At 33.8% G+C, this 17037-nt stretch overlaps 1 long non-coding RNA gene across 1 annotated transcript; it reads right to left on the bottom strand.

The window, feature by feature from the left end:
- Nucleotides 1–508: 508 nt before the first annotated feature.
- Nucleotides 509–3774, bottom strand: LOC142355810 (uncharacterized). Its single transcript, XR_012761303.1, has 2 exons — nt 3524–3774; nt 509–889 (listed from the first exon to the last, which is right to left on the bottom strand). It is a non-coding gene; the product is annotated as an uncharacterized LOC142355810 (long non-coding RNA).
- Between the last annotated feature and the right edge of the window lie 13263 nt (nt 3775–17037).

Consider the following 17037-nt stretch of genomic DNA (forward strand, 5'->3'; position numbering starts at 1 on the left):
AAAACTGTTCGTATCAATTTTTTCATATCAATTGATCAATTCAAAGGTTTTTGGCTTTTATTTTTGAAACTTAGTTAAATTCGGCGGACTTAGACGTTGTTTGAATTTAAACCAACTATGTTCCGGTGGTAAATCTTATCACGATTAGCAACTAAGCTAATTGACTTGTGAATATTTTTTGTTTTTGTGGCTGAATATAACAATGCGCTTTCATTCAACTACAATCTTTCCTGGTATACGCCTGATGAATTCCAAAACATTCCAAAGAGAAAGGACAAAATTCTTTGAGGCGGAAGCAATATCTAAATTCAGATAATACAACTATCCTTCTGGATCGGATCCGTTAGAAAACCTTAATCAAAATTGAACGTCCCCTGAGTGGAGCAAAACCAAGATGGTGGAAACCATGTTTGGTTTGAATTCACTTTTATTTAAATATTACTGAGCAAGTTTTTGATTACTGAGCAAGGCCGCCTCTTCGCAAGTTTTTGCCATCTGAAAATAAAACTAAAAGGTAAATTTAATTTAACAAAGCTCTTTTATTGAATACAGTCTTTAATTTAGATCCCAATCGAAGTTAGAAATAATCTGAGTCCCATCCTGTCTGATCCTGTTCTTATCCACCTTTCAAGCGATCATCTAGTTTTGTTCCTTTGTCCATCCCTACACCCAGCAGGGTATACACCAGTGGACGCAGCTTTCAAATTCATCATCACCCATTCGAACATCCGGCTCATCAACACATCTCGAGCATTGAGTGACGAAAGGACAGCATTGGTTGACCTCTCTGAAGTCATTTCTTCGCCATCTTTCATTGACTGGACGGCAATAATGAAAACAAGTCCAATGGTTAGAAAAGCTCTCATTGTCAATAGTTTTGTCTTATCGCCTGTAACATAACTTGTGTGTCAACCATTTGTACCAATTTTCTGTGATTGTAATTTATTTTTACGAGAATTTATTTTAACGAGAATTTGTTTTTACGAGAACTTATACCTTACCCAGATCGAGGAGCCATACGGATGTGACCTCGGATCAAACCGTGCCAGACGAAAGTAGCCCCTGATCAGACCATCCCAGACCAAAGTAACCTCTGATCAGACTCATGTGCGCTCAAAACACCGTGTGCGCTCGAAGTGCGCTCGAAACTGTCTCTGATCAGACCTTACCAGACGGAAGGGACCTCTGATCAGACCAAAATCAGACCATTGTCGATACGATTGTGCAACCATGGCCCAGACCAAACCCAGACCATCGTTCAGACGATTGTGCGCTCAAAAGTCACTCCTGATCAGACTATTGTGCGCTGGAAGTCACCTCACCGCTTGAATTTTGTCATAAAACGCGCACTGTACTCCAACGCCTTAATTTACTGAAATTGACAGAATACAATATAGAACCTTGATGTACGTAAAATTTAAGCTGCAACTGCAAACTAATTTTAAATGTTTGGGCAATTTCACGTAAAGGAAAATAAAACAAAAATGTTGTGAAAACACATTAACCTCTGGATAATTGTTATCGGTTTTTTTTTCCAATTTTGAAACAAAATCTTGGAAACTGAAGTCCCAATGTATATTTGGGAGGAATGTTCGATAGAATTATTTTTGTTTTTCCACTGAAGCTTGCCCAAATTTTTCAAACTTGGAAAATTTGGTGAGGCCGTAGTACGGCGCAGCATAGATCTTAGAGGAAAACCATACTTAGTTCTTGTTAAATAGACTACGGCACCGTAAACAGCCGTGTTAAGAATTCGTAGGTTTCGCATTAAGGTCGGTTTAAGTGTTCTGTAATGAAGCCGTTTCAAGATTAATAAAGTCTCATACTAAGGGCTCACCGAGATTAATATGGTGGCGTACTAAAGCCTAACCGTCCTTAGTAGTGAGAAATTCATAATAAAATAATTATTTTTGTGTTTTTCCCTCCTTATTTTCCTAAAACTTTATCTTGAACTGAAGCAAACTTTTTTTCCGATAAATTAGAGATATCTGCTCACTAACAACCTGAATGATTCATGTTACGCACAAAACAAAAAAGTATTTCTGATGAAATTAGGGCAGTAGTGTAAAAGACAACAAACCTGTACAACAATACTTATAATTCAAGAAAAAATCAGTTTTTGGTGATTTTCTAACACGTTATTTTATTCTTTTAATCTTTTCTATACAAAAGTTTTTACTTTCAATTAACCATCTGAGAAAAAGTTTCGATTTTATTTTTTTCCACTGATAATTGAATTTGTGCTCGTCAAAAAAGTGATTTGTTCAATATGTTAAAACCGAGGACACCGTGTTTGATTGCTTCAAAATGCATGGTGGCATAAAAAATTATTTTCCGGCTTAACGTTAATCTAGAGAAAAGAGCGACCATTTAATTTTTTCTCATAAACCAACAGTTACAGCGCTTTCAAAATCATAAATTTTTCCCCTCTTTAAGAAAGCATAATCTGTCCCTTCTAATAACTCAAAGAACGAACAATTGTTTAACGTTCAAAAAAACTTCTTTTTCTGTTTCCTCCATTTATTTAAAAAACAAATGCTATCTTTTAATTTTCTTTTATAATTTTTCTTGTGATGCCAAAGTTTGTCATTTTCTCTCAATACAACTACTTTGTAGTTCAAGCTATCTTGTGGCATCTTTAATGCAAAAAAAATCGAAAGTTCTCAAGACCCAATTAAAAGCTCACAGCCACTATTTGCTGAAAATTGAAACAAAACTTTGAAAATTGTATTACAGAACTTTAGAAAAGAGAGACTAATTTTGGGAACGATTTTGGCCTCAGTTACATGATCATATTGGTATATCAATTTTAAAAGCTGCCGATAAGAAATTCGCTCTGATGCTCAGTTTGGGTCAATTACGCCTAATTATGGGTAAATTGAAGAGAGACGTTTTTCGGACCAGTTTTTGACGTTTTTCCGATCAATTTTGACGGTTTTCTGACCTATTTTTGATGTTTTTCTGACCTATTCTTAACGTTTTTCGGACATATTTTTGACGTTTTTCGGACCTATTTTTGACGTTTTTCGGACCTGTTTTTGATGTTTTTAATGGATTTTCTATGGCCCAGTGAAAATCAGAGCTTTCCCATCGATGGATTTTCTATGATCCAGTGAAATCTCATCGATGGATTTTCTATGACCCAGTGAAATCCCATCGATGGATTTTCTATGATCAGAGAAAAGTGGTAATGAACAATCGATGACCCATCGATGGACTTCTTATGAAATTTCTATGATCCATCGATGGGATTCACTGGGACTCCAACCCAACTAGGACGTTTGTAAATTAGCAACTACGTTGTTTTTGACTAATAACACCATTCCCTATATAAATGAATGATAATTCAGTATAAAAACCGTCAAAATATTAACCTTCTATTAAACTTATTTGAGATCTCCAGATAAAATCAGACCTCCAATTTCTAGATACATCCAGACACAATCCAACAACTGTTTTGAAATTTTTATTGTTTCTCTTGAATTTTATGCCAACTTCGTCTTCAAGCTTCAAAGAAACCTACTTTTATGGGTCTTTCATGCGGTTGGTAATGAATGGCAATAGAAAAAAAGGGATGTTGAATTGGTAATGATTAAATTGGGAAAATGTTAATGTTAAGATTGCATTTGTCTTGCTGTTCTGGAAAAAAATGCAGAATATTTATGATTCTCAACACAGATTTTTTGCTGTTGTTGTGTTTTTAAAAGCCAGTCGATGAAAATTTTCTAGCACCTTTTTCGCCTAAATATTCAATTTTCAAATCCTACTTGTACTTATTTAAACAGAATTTAATAGACTTCTCCACTTGATTTTTTCTGTTACGCTCTCAATTTACACCTGCGTAGACCTAATTGTTTGGATTAGCTTACAACGTTGCGACAAACCATGTGTAGACTAGGTTGGGAAAATTAATTGCTAGAAACTTAGATAATAATTTGAATCAGCGCACGCTCATTAAGAAAAAGAAAAAAGTGAGATCAATTCACGGACGTATATCCAGAATACGGATGCTTGTTGTAAAAACCAACCGGAACAGTGATGAAAAACCTAAAAGATATTTCTTTTTGTCTGTCGTCCCATTTCACGTTTTTTTGTCTAAATTAAACCGGTCAGTTTACTGTATAAAAGTTAATTTTAATACACTTGTTGCCGATTTTTGTTGATAGCTTTTTGAGATTTAATTTTGATATTTGTAGGAAAAACTGCCGCGCAATTTTATGGTAATTTGGTAAATTCCGTTTATTCTTTTTCATTATCTTACCATTTTTAACAGCTTCCATAAGCTAAGCGAAAGCTACTGTTTGTATCTTCTTTTTTACAATTTAAAGAAGACAGATGCGATTAAGCTTAAGTCATTTTTCCAACTTATAACAAAAAATCCAACAGACCTTTTACTCCAGTTACTCCCTTTTTGTAGGGAGAGCTACATAACTCTACCGTAGAAAATTTTTAGTGTTATCATTAGAGACTCATGTGTAGAGTATAGGAAATAAACTTTTTATTCCAAATTTTGTATTTTTTTCGAGAACTTAATTTTTCGAGAACGTAATTTAAAGTTTTTGTAAACATTTGTAAACATTTTCATCGGTTATGTTGGCATTCAAGACCGCTTACAGTCAATTTGGCTATTTTTTTATATATCTAACCTTTTTATAAATCTAACCAAGGAATGCAGATTGCGATGTTTCTCTGTCTTTTCGAAGCTCTGAGCTCTCAAAGCGAGATATGAAGACACGCCTTGTGCGCATTCAGTTCCATCAGAGCCCCTGATGCTGACTTTAGCGGCTCATCACGTGTCTAGTGAGCTTAAACTGCAGAGTAGGTCTGAGATCAAGGAGAGGTCATTGTGTTAATTTTTTGCACAGGTTTTTGGTAGTTTTTTTATAGGCCTTCAATTGACAACAGTCACAGATCACAGCAACCTTGTGCAAAGTCCTGTTTCTTTATGCAACCTTGTGCAAAGTCCTGTATCCATTATCACAGCAATAATGGATCGAATTCAGTGTTCTTTTTTTTCTTTTAATGTCGGTTTGTTGACGTATTTTTATAGGTAACCGTTTGCAAATTTTTCACTGTATTCTTCGAAAATTTTGTCATTTTTTGAGCTTTCGGACTCCTTTGGTTTCAAGAGCTTTATAAGTTTTCAGTAACCATTGGGTAATTGTTCCGACCCTACTTGTGGGGGGAGGAACTATATACTCAAATGGTTTTTTTTGTTCAGACCTATTTCGCCGACCGATATATTTCATCTTAGAGAAATGTGAATGGTATCATTAAAAAGCTCGTCCAGCGTAGATTTCGAAAAAAAAATCTGAACTTAGCATTTTTTGAGTAGTTATCGAGGCTTAAAGTTTTGTGTGAACACCGGACAGTTTGCGTGATTTTCGTCACTTTAGCATAATTTTCGTTCAAATTAAGAGTTTTTCCTTAAAAATAATAATTTAAAAGTACATTTTAGGCTTCAACATTAATTAATTTTCTGTTGCCAATAGAAAAAAATGAGATAAAAAGGCTAGTTCTGGTCTCATAGTAAGTTTACTTTAGAAAAACCTAATTCAATTTTTTTAGAAAACTTTTCATATTTGATTTTGATTTACTATTCCTTTAGAGAATAGTCACTGTTCCCATAAAATTTTCGCTAATGACAAACACCATTCGCAGTCAAATGATTCTCAATGATCAAAAAAATTGTATTCAAGGAAGCCATCATGGTTTTGTTTGGATTCGATGGGATTTTGGAGTCTTATGGCATCACTTGGTTTTTGGAGTCTTATGGCATTGACTCGTCCATAAAAACTGCAGCAGACTTCCTAATGAGCATTACGTGAACATATCTAGTGCTTCGAGTGGACAGCTAATGGCTGTTAAGGATTTAAAAGTCCTTTTTCGAACTTTTTTCGAAAAATAACCGATATTTAACCTTTTTCCGTGAACTGTAGGTTAGTCAAAGTAATCAAAAAGGACGCCATCCTTTCTACAGCAACCAAATAAAAAGTGGTTATCAGTTTGATCTTTTATTTATTGGTTTTATGACTTCGATGCCACGAGTTTTCATAATCTTTTTTAAAAAATTTTGGATATCTTTTTTTCGTAACTTGTGTTCTATTTGATATCTTATCAAATTATACTGGCATTGCTAGTTCACTGCTTAGGAAAGACGTTTAATGGACAACAGATAAAGTTTTGGGGAAAAAACCTTTGGTTTAAATGGCTTTGACACTTTCTTTTTGCACTTTCCTACTGAATTTTGTGTTTTTGCCGGTGCTTGTTGTTGTTTTCAGAGTCATAAGATTTCGTGCGATGTGTTATTAAGAACTTATGATTGATAAACATACGTTTCATCCCATCAAGTTATTTGTAGCGTTTTTATTGACTTCCGCTCAAAGCTATTGAATTTAACGTCTGTTAAGCCTTGAAAACTAAAAATTCAATTTTTTTAGCAGTAACCGATCCTAAACTTTTTTCATGTACTGTAATTTAGTCTCAATAATGACAATATTCCGCTCCTTTCTGTTGCAAAAAAGTTTTCTGGTTGGTTGTTTTATCTTCTAACTAGTTGTTTTATCACTTCGATGCCCTTCGATGTCAAAATTTTTAAACTTTTTGCATAAATTTTTTTGTAACTTTGGTCCCCTTTGAAATATTATCTCATTATCCTTATATGGATAGTTCACATTGACTTAGAGGACATTCGATTGATCTTAGATAAAGTTTTCAGAGAAGATCTTTTTGTTTAAAAGGCTTCGAGGCGTTCTCGCAGATTTCTACTGCGATTTTAGTTTTTGCCTGTGTTTGTTGTTGTTTCCATAGCCGTAAAATTTATTGTGACGTCCTATTGATAACTAACAAACAACTATCATCTTTTTCTCCAGTCAAGGCAAATCTTAGCGTAACTATTGACTTCCCTTGTAAGCTATTGAATTTGATGTCTCTTAAGAATTTTAACATTGAGTTTTTTTAAGATAAACGGATTTTAGCTTGTAAATAAGAGAACTGTAAATAATTCTAAGCAATGACAAGAGGCCCTTCATTTCTACTGTAAAAAAATTAATCTGGTTGAGGGTTTTGTCTTCCTACTAAATTTTTTATCATTTGGATGGCACGAGCTATCAGAAATGTTTTTAATCTTTTTGGATACACTTTTTCGTAATTTTGGTTATTTTGTGAAATCCTATAAGATTATCCTCATATTTAGAGATCACATTGACTTAGAATAAAATTGTAATGGATCACATGTAAAGTTTTTAGAGATGATCTTATGGTTTAAATTGCTTCAACACCTTCTTCTCGCACATTCCTACTAATTTTTTTTGTTTTTCCGTGTAATTTTTGTTGTTTTTATAGTCATCAGACATATTTTGATGTCGTTTTGATAAATTATGAATGACAAGCATCTTTATTGTCACATCAAGGCACAATTTAGCATTTTATTGACTTCCGACGAAAGCTATTGATTTTAATGTTGATACTACGGCTTTTCGTGGTTTTATATTTGTTTGAATTTGTTGAATTTTTGACATCAATTTCTCTTTTAAAGAAGAAGAATCACATTGCTGCTCAAAATTTATTTCAAAAATTCCAAAATTTTCTACTAAATTGTTCATTTTCTAACGGCTTCGACGGTTTTCCCGCTCAAACTTATTGAATTTGCTGTCTTTACCTGGTTTTTGCTTTAAAATTCGTTATGTAGCCCTCTAATGCTGACGGGTCCGATGAGCCATTAATTGAGGATCGATTGAATCATGTTACTCAAAGCAGTCAGTTTATAGCTGATAGTCTGCAATTTTATTATAATATTCGTTTTCAAACGTTTTTTAAACCTTTAATTTTTTTGTTCTTTTTATCAAACTGTAACTTAATCTCAACATTGAGAGGTCCCATCTAATTCCTTTTATTTCGCAAATTGATCATCTAATTATAATATGTTGTAACTGACGTTCTTGGTTAGACAATATTCGTGTTCATAAAAGTTCTGTGAGTGGTCAATATATCGAAAAACAACCGATATTTAACCTTTTTCCTTGAACTGTAGGTTTGTCACAGTAATGAAAAAAGGACATCATCCTTTCTACTGTAACCAAATAAAAGTGGTTATCAGTTTGATCTGGTATTTATTGGTTTTATGACTTCGATGCCACGAGTTTTCATAATCTTTTTGAAAAAATTTTGGATACCTTTTTTTTCGTATCTTGTGTTCCATTTGATATCTTATGAAATTATCCTAATATTGGTAGTTCACCCTGATTAGGGAAGACGTTTAATGGACAACAGATAAAATTTTAACGGAAAACCTTTGGTTTAAACGGCTTTGACACTTTCTTTTTGCACTTTTCTATTGAATTTTTGGTTTTTGCCGGTGCTTGTTGTTGTTTTCATAGTCATAAGACTTAGTGTGATGTCTTACTGAGAACTTATGATTGATAGACTTCCTTGCCATCCCATCAAGGCATTTGTAGCGTTTTTATTGGCTTCCGCTCAACCCTAATGAATTTAACGTCTGTTAAGCCTTGAAAACTAAAAATTCAATTTTTTTAGCAGTAACCGATCCTAAACATTTTTTCATGTACTGTAATTTAGTCTCAGTAATGACAATAATCCGTTCTATTCTATTGCAACAAAAAATTTTCTTGTTGGTTGTTTTACCTTCTAACTAGTGGTTTATCACTTCGACGCCAGGAGTTATTTTTTTAACACTTCGTTGCCCTTCGATGTCAAAATGTTCAAATTTTTTGGATATATTTTTTCGTAACTTTGGTTCCTTTTGAAATCTTATCTGATTATCCTTAAATGGATAGTTCGCATTGGCTTAGAGGACATTCAATTGATCTTAGATAAAGTTTTCAGAGAAGATAATTTTGTTTAAAAGGCTTCGACGTGTTCTCGCAGTTTTCTACTGAGATTTTGGTTTTTGCGTGTATTTGTTTTTGTTTTTATAGTCATCAGACATATTTTAATGTCGTTTTGATAAATTATGAATGATAAGCATCTTTATCGTCCCATGAAGGCACAACTTAGCATTTTATTGATTTCCGATGAAAGCTAATGATTTTAATGTCGTTGATACTACGGCTTTTCGTGGCTTTAATATATTTGTTCAAATTTGCTGATTTTTTGAAGTCAATTTTTCTTTTTAAAAAAGAAGAATCACATTGCTGTTTAACATTTATTTCAAAAACTCCAAAAATTTCTACTAAAATGTTCATTTTCTAATGGCTTCGACAGTTTTCCCGCTCACATTTATTGAATTTGCTGTCTTTACTTGATTTTTTTTAAAGACTTTAAGTAGCCCTATAATGCTGACTGGTCCGATGAGCCATTAATTGAGGATCGTTTGAATCATGTTACTCAAAGCAGTCAGTTTATAGCTGATAGTCTGCAATTTTATTATAATATTCGTTTTCAAACGTTTTTTAAACCTTTAATTTTTTTGTTCTTTTTGTCCAGCTGTAACTTAATCTCAACATTGAGAGGTCCCGTCTAATTCTTTTTACTTCGCAATTTGATCGTCTAATTATAATATGTTGTAACTGATGTTCTTGGTTGGACAATATTCGTGTTCATAAAAGTTTTGTGAGTGGTCAGTATTTGTTTCTTTCTCTCGGCTTTTAGCACATAGATCCCAAAGATTTTCCATTGTGGCGCAAGTGAATTTTTTTTGCTATTTCAGTATAGTCCTGGCTAACAAGTACAAATTGAAACTAAACTAGGAATACATTATATTCAAATATTAACTAATGATTTCAATGGCTTCAAAAATTTGTGTTTTCGTAAACTGTTTGTAGATATTTTTTAATCTTTCTGCATCTTTAATCCGTTTATATGGCTTAGTGTGACCAAACACAGGTCTTATTTTTTTCGTAATGGCTTTTTAGTAAATTTATCAAAAAAAAATTTTTTTAAAAGCTAATGATTTTAAATACTTTTGAATTATTTAAAAATGTGGATTGATTTTTGAATTTCGGCTCATTATTTCTTCTTTTTGTCGACTTGTTGCCTAGTCTCATTAATACAAAGTTCCATCTGCTTTCTAGTAACAAAAGATTGATTTTGTGTAACAAAGATTTTTTCTGAGTGTATTTTGACGTTGCTATTAGGTTCTTTTAAATTTAGATGTTGAATTTTTGCCGTAAAAAATCTTCTCTTTTTTGCCTATTTTGTTGTTTATTTTTGTGTCCTGTAGTCGCAATCATGCTGTGAGATCTTTTGAGCGCTGTTATGAGGCATGGTATTATGTAAATAATTTATTAGTTTGCCTAACAATTTTTTAATACTCAAAGATCTATTATTGACTATCTTTTCATTTCATTGACAGTTATGTCAAAAATGTAAATGAGCGCGGGTTGGAACCTCATGTGTGAACGCACATTAACGAGCCTCCTTGTTTGAACGCACATTAACGATCCTCCTTGTTTGTTCGGTGCCTTTTTTTCTACTTTGTCTCATCAAGTCGCTGACAGTTCGAATTTCTTCAAACAAAAGTAAAATCAGTGCCTCTGATCAGACCCAATCCAATTATCAATTCTTTCCGCCTACAGAAATCAATCCATTTCACTAAATAAAATGACCTTATAATTGGGTTCCCTGGGAAAGAACATCTAGAGCAAACAACAACCGTCAACCCAAACCCATAATTTGCTATACATATTTTCAACCCCATGACCCAGGCCTAGACCTCGACTTATGATAAGACTTTAAAAGTCTAGTAGGGGGGCCAATATTGACTATAATTACACGGTCGAGGTTCCTAGTTAAAGTCGAGCTAATATCTTTTCATGGGTCGAGCTAAAATCTTTTCATAACGAAGAAAGTCCAGCTAAGGTCTTTTCATGGGTCCAGCATTAGTCTTTTAATAACCAGCAAAGTCGAGTTAAGGTCTTTTCATGGGTCCACCATTAGTCTTTTCATGAGTCTGTTTTTTTTCAAAACTCAAATTTTTTTATTTGTGTTTCCTGCTTCTGTACAGACAGAAGCAGAACCGGAGCAAGACTAAATAGTTTTGCACCAGAGCAGTCCAACTTAAGAATCAGTTGGAAATCTGCCAAAAGCCTTAAGAATTTTGTCAAATCTTAAGATAAAGAGTTATTTCAGATCGAGTATATTGCCACATTACTTGATTCAATGAAACCAGCTAGCTTAGGAGTATTGATCCTAGTCCCATTAGCCTTGAAAAAAATTTGGCGCTATTCAGTTTGTTTTCCTTCCCCAAATTATGAGCTATCTTTTTGAAAAAATAATGCAGGTTTTTGAGGAATTTTTCTTTCTTTTGAATCCTAAAGGTGCATGATCATATATGCTGACTACGTTATATGCAATATTGCACGCAAAACGTTAATGGCAGAAAAATAGACTTATGAAAAGACTAATGATGGACCCATGAAAAGACTAATGATGGACCCATGAAAAGACTTTAACTCGACTTTGTTTTCAAACATTGTGTCGAGCTTAAGGCCAGCACAAACTTTGGGTCAAGCCAAAGTCTTTTGTAAAATTTTGGGTCCAGCTAAAGTCTTTTGCAAAAAATCTGAGTCGAGCTAAAGTCCAGAATGCCTTAAAGTCCAACTAAAGTCTTTTCATAGCTCAAATGAGTCCAGGGGAAAGAACATCTAGAGCAAACAACAACCGTCAACCAAACACATAATTTGCTATACATATTTTCAACCCCATGACCCAGGCCTAGACCTCGACTTATGATAAGACTTTAAAAGTCTAGTAGGGGGGCCAATATTGACTATAATTACACGGTCGAGGTTCCTAGTTAAAGTCGAGCTAATATCTTTTCATGGGTCGAGCTAAAGTCTTTTCATAACGAAGAAAGTCCAGCTAAGGTCTTTTCATGGGTCCAGCATTAGTCTTTTAATAACCAGCAAAGTCGAGTTAAGGTCTTTTCATGGGTCCACCATTAGTCTTTTCATGAGTCTGTTTTTTTTCAAAACTCAAATTTTTTTATTTGTGTTTCCTGCTTCTGTACAGACAGAAGCAGAACCGGAGCAAGACTAAATAGTTTTGCACCAGAGCAGTCCAACTTAAGAATCAGTTGGAAATCTGCCAAAAGCCTTAAGAATTTTGTCAAATCTTAAGATAAAGAGTTATTTCAGATCGAGTATATTGCCACATTACTTGATTCAATGAAACCAGCTAGCTTAGGAGTATTGATCCTAGTCCCATTAGCCTTGAAAAAAATTTGGCGCTATTCAGTTTGTTTTCCTTCCCCAAATTATGAGCTATCTTTTTGAAAAAATAATGCAGGTTTTTGAGGAATTTTTCTTTCTTTTCAATCGTAAAAGGTGCATGATCATATATGCTGACTACGTTATATGCAATATTGCACGCAAAACGTTAATGGCAGAAAAACAGACTTATGAAAAGACTAATGATGGACCCATGAAAAGACTAATGATGGACCCATGAAAAGACTTTAACTCGACTTTGTTTTCAAACATTGTGTCGAGCTTAAGGCCAGCACAAACTTTGGGTCAAGCCAAAGTCTTTTGTAAAATTTTGGGTCCAGCTAAAGTCTTTTGCAAAAAATCTGAGTCGAGCTAAAGTCCAGAATGCCTTAAAGTCCAACTAAAGTCTTTTCATAGCTCAAATGAGTCCAGTATGGTCTTTTCATAGCACATTTTTGTCGAGCATTGTCTTTTCACGAGTCGAGGTCTAGACCTGGGGAACGCTGCTCACAGACAGATTAAAAAAACCGGCGTTCGATGACATGAGATTATTTAAGAAATTTACTTTGTTGCTGCAGTAGAATGCTTCTGAAAATATCCAGCTGCTGAAATAATTGACCAAACAACTGGAACAAATTAAACAAACTTTTTAGACATGTGTATTATTAATAATGGAGTATTATTAATTAAATGTTTTGATATTTATTCGGGACTATTTTGTCTGGGACTGTTTTGTCTGTTTTTCTTGGACTATTTTGTCTGGAACTCTTTTGTCTGGGAATATTTTGCAATTTGGGACTGTTTTAGTCTGGGACTGTTTTTTTGTTTGGACACGCCTGTTCATGGTTATTGCTCAATAAGTTTAGTCAATCGTTAAATGCAATGAAAAGGTGTCTTGCATGCATCACAATCTCTTCATTCAACAATTCCTTAACGCCGCCCAATTTTTCTCACCGAGAAGGCCGAACATTTAAAACAAGGAAGCAAAACACAGGGACACAAATGGTACAAAAAGTGCTCGGAGGTACTGTATGAAGTTTAGGAAACATGCTTTGCTCCACAATATTTAAAACTAGTCGAAGCACCTCAAAAAACCCAATAATCTAGGAAATTATCCCTCAAATTTCGTAACAGTAATCCGGCCAAATCTGCTGATCTCGACATGAAATAAAAACATCAATTCAGAGAGTCTTGGGGGCAGATCAAATGAAAAGCAACAGAAAGACAGAAGAGACGCGCAAGAGGAATATCACCCACTAAACCAATTATATATCCCGCAATGCGAAATAGACTTCCAAAAAAAACTGAGTTTTCTGCCCCGCGAAACGAACCAACGGAAATTGCAGCAATACCCGCATTTACGATCTTTCCAGCATCTGAATGCGACACCTTTATCACCTCAACAAATAGTGGACCCGCCATCCACAATCCGCCTATCAAATTATCGGTCTAGCAAACAAGTGAGACGAAGCCCTGACTAAAATGGAAACTTACCTGTACTATACCACTACCAATCAACTCTCGGAACTCACAAAAATTGACCCATACTCTAAACAACGAAGAAGAGCCGGAGACGTCAAAAAACCTAGCCTATGTCTATCACTGTGGTCGAAGCTACTCAAGATACGGCAATACAAACCCCAGATTACTATAACATTTCGCCAGTCACTGATTCAGTATCTCCTCCCGACCCGTAACTTAAATACATTAGCGATCCTTGTCAAATACAACACAACACTTCCTACATTGATTTTCCAAATAGTGATTTTGCAACGCAAAAAATAATCCAAAGTAACCACACTTTAGTGAAATAAAGTTTGATTTCACTAATATTAACTCTCAACTTTTTTCAAACTTCATTGGGCTTTTAAGTGTAATTTTATTAACAACTTACAAGGACGCATGAAAAGCTAATCCATTAAAAGCATCTCACGGCGAATTTTTTGCCGCATAAATTTTTACTTGAATACTCTTCAGTTCAGATAAACATTTTCCGCGAATTCTTTGAGTCACCTCTTGAATTTAAAGTTTCTCAGTAATACCAAATAACGTTTTTGGCTGAATAAAAAACTATATTTCTAGAAAATTTATCATTATCTTCAAACTTCAATAATTTATTGTACGCGCTGAAATTTAAATAACTACTTTTTATTTATCCAATCAAGCATTTATTCAATCATATACATCATATTATTGAATTTCATCTATGGTTTCATTTGATTAGTCGTGGCACATTGTGCCGTGAGTATTAGCGGAAGGAAAAATTAGCCGAATGCAATAAGGAGATATTTGCCAATCAGATTTGAGATCGCGTAAATTAATCATGTAAGGGATATTTAGGAGAGTAAAAAACTTCCTCAAATTTGAAAATCCCTAGAGCTATTTTTCTATTTTTTTCTAACTCCTCTAGGGTATCTAAACGGAGTAATTGCAATTTTCTCGTCTCGCTAGCTGAAATTGAAAGAAAATCCCGCTTCAATTTTTTATGATAATGAAACAAGGAAACCAAACTACCGCTTGAATGACTTTCTTATCATCAGATTCTTTCATAATCAAATGTATCGAATCTATAGCGTGTCCCATAAAGTTGAAATTAGCGAGCGTTTCAAAAGCCACAAGTTAGAGTTCAAAGGTCAAAGTTCAAATTTAAAACATGTAGAAAAAATTGATGAAAACTTAATGGAGAAAACGTTGATATTATAGCGTGTCCCACAAAGTTGAAATAAACGAACGTTTCAAAAGCCACTGGACAGATTTTAAAGGTCAAAGTTCAAATTTAAAACATGTTGAAAAAAATTGATAAATATAAGCTTAATGGAAAAAACGTTGACATTCAAATGACCAATTTGATGCTCAATTGCCTGTTTTTGACATTTTCGAACGTTCGCTTATTTCAACTTTATGGGACAGACTATAAAATGAGCACATTGATGCTCAATTGCACGTTTCAGGCGTTTTTCGAACGTTCGCTTATTTCAACTTTTTGGGACAGACTATAATATTATTCAAGTTCATCACATGCCATTTCTGCCAAGTCATACATTTCGTCTTTCAAACGATTGACGTTCTCTTGGAACCATGTATTCTGAGCGTCTAGAGTTTTCACTGCCCCATCCATTGACCTCGAATCTAGGGTTACTGTATCGCAAGTTACCTCTTTTAAACCAAGTAGGGCACATCCGACAATGACGAGAAACAATGTCCACATTTTGTGAACCTTCTCCTGAAATAAAAAAACATCAGAACATTTTTTTAAAAAAAACGTTCTTGAGATAGAAAAATGTTTCTTCTCATTTTCGATGAGATGCAATGTTTTCAGGACAAAATACCCAAAATATACCCAATATTTTATCTGAATGTTGAAACTACCCGAACGACTATAAAGCATAATATTTAGCTAGTGTATTTAGCCATGGTGAAAACAGAAAATAGCTGTTTTTTAAATTCTGTGTGCATAATTACAGGATATGATATATGTTTATTTGAAAAGGTGGGATAGGTTCGTTGACCATCCCCGCCAGTGAATTTCAGAAGAGCTTACAACGAGACAATTTTCAAACTTTTTGATTCATGGTTCGGTACAATGGACAAAGTTTTCTTGTTGGGGAATTTTAAACTCCTCGCCGACATTTTAAATACCAAAAAAAAACTAACTACTTTTTGAAGTGCAAGTTAAAACAGTCAAGATTTCATTGCACACAATATCTGTTACACAACTTGTACCCACGCAGCTATGCTTCAAACTGACCGGCGGTATGTGAAAGCAGTAATTAACAAAAAAATTAAGTGATAAGCTCTCGGGAGAGACGATATTAAAGAGGAACACATAAATATAATAAATATAAATAACACTCAGTTTTGTAGTTCCGGGGCATAAAATTGAGCTGTGTTTTATAAATGGTGAGGATCTAAAAATCTTTCACAACAATTCTCAGTAATCTGAAATTTACCGTAATAAATGTCATTCCTTATAAAAAATTATCAATTCTTGTTTTTTTAATGATTTTTGCAAGATTTTTATATACGAAGGAATTAATTGAAAACAAAAAATTTTGTCATATTGAACTCTTCTTTCTTTCTAAGTGCGATCAAGGAGATTTCAGAACTTAAATATCCAGCAAAGATTTTTTGAATCAGATAACTTGAATTACTAAAACCACGATCATCGGGAGAGGTAGTTATATCCAAATATTTTTCAAACTTCCAATTATTTTAATGGCTGTTTCATCATTTTCTCTGAAAAATTTCTATTGAACTCTTCTCATGTACTTTCGTTAACGAACTTACAGGGAGGCGTGAAAATGGAGTTTATCAAAATCCAGATAGTTTTTGCATCTCCAGTTACAACAGTTGAAACGTGGACACTGTCAGAATCTTGAAAATCAATGGTCGAAACCATACAATTACATATCACAAAACACAGAGTTAAGCAAGATAAGAATTTCCAATACGTAAGTCAAATTTACGATTCAAAGAGGTATATGGAGCTACAAAGAAATTAAATAAATCGAATTTTAAAATTATTTTTCAATAAAAACGGTTTCATTCTTTTCTGCCAAGATTTATTCTGCCAAGAAATTACATGCTTAAGATGTTTTAAACTGATTATCAAATGCATTGGGCAAGAAAACATTATACTACATACAAACTTGTTCATTACGGAAACAGATGTTCAGGTTTTTTGTTCGCAAACTAAACTTTTTACCAGAAACGAAAATTTTACCACCTCTAACAACATGTTTCCCAAAATTCACATCATAACCAGAACTAAAAAACTGATTTTTGACTTTGACAAATTAGACATGTCTTTCATTGACAAAATTAATGAAAGACATGTCCTTCATTGACAAAAGAAACTTCAAACCGGCAA

This window comes from Convolutriloba macropyga, unplaced genomic scaffold, assembly GCF_964194025.1.
Source record: "Convolutriloba macropyga unplaced genomic scaffold, txConMacr16.3 SCAFFOLD_3502, whole genome shotgun sequence".
Lineage (NCBI taxonomy): Eukaryota > Metazoa > Xenacoelomorpha > Acoela > Convolutidae > Convolutriloba > Convolutriloba macropyga.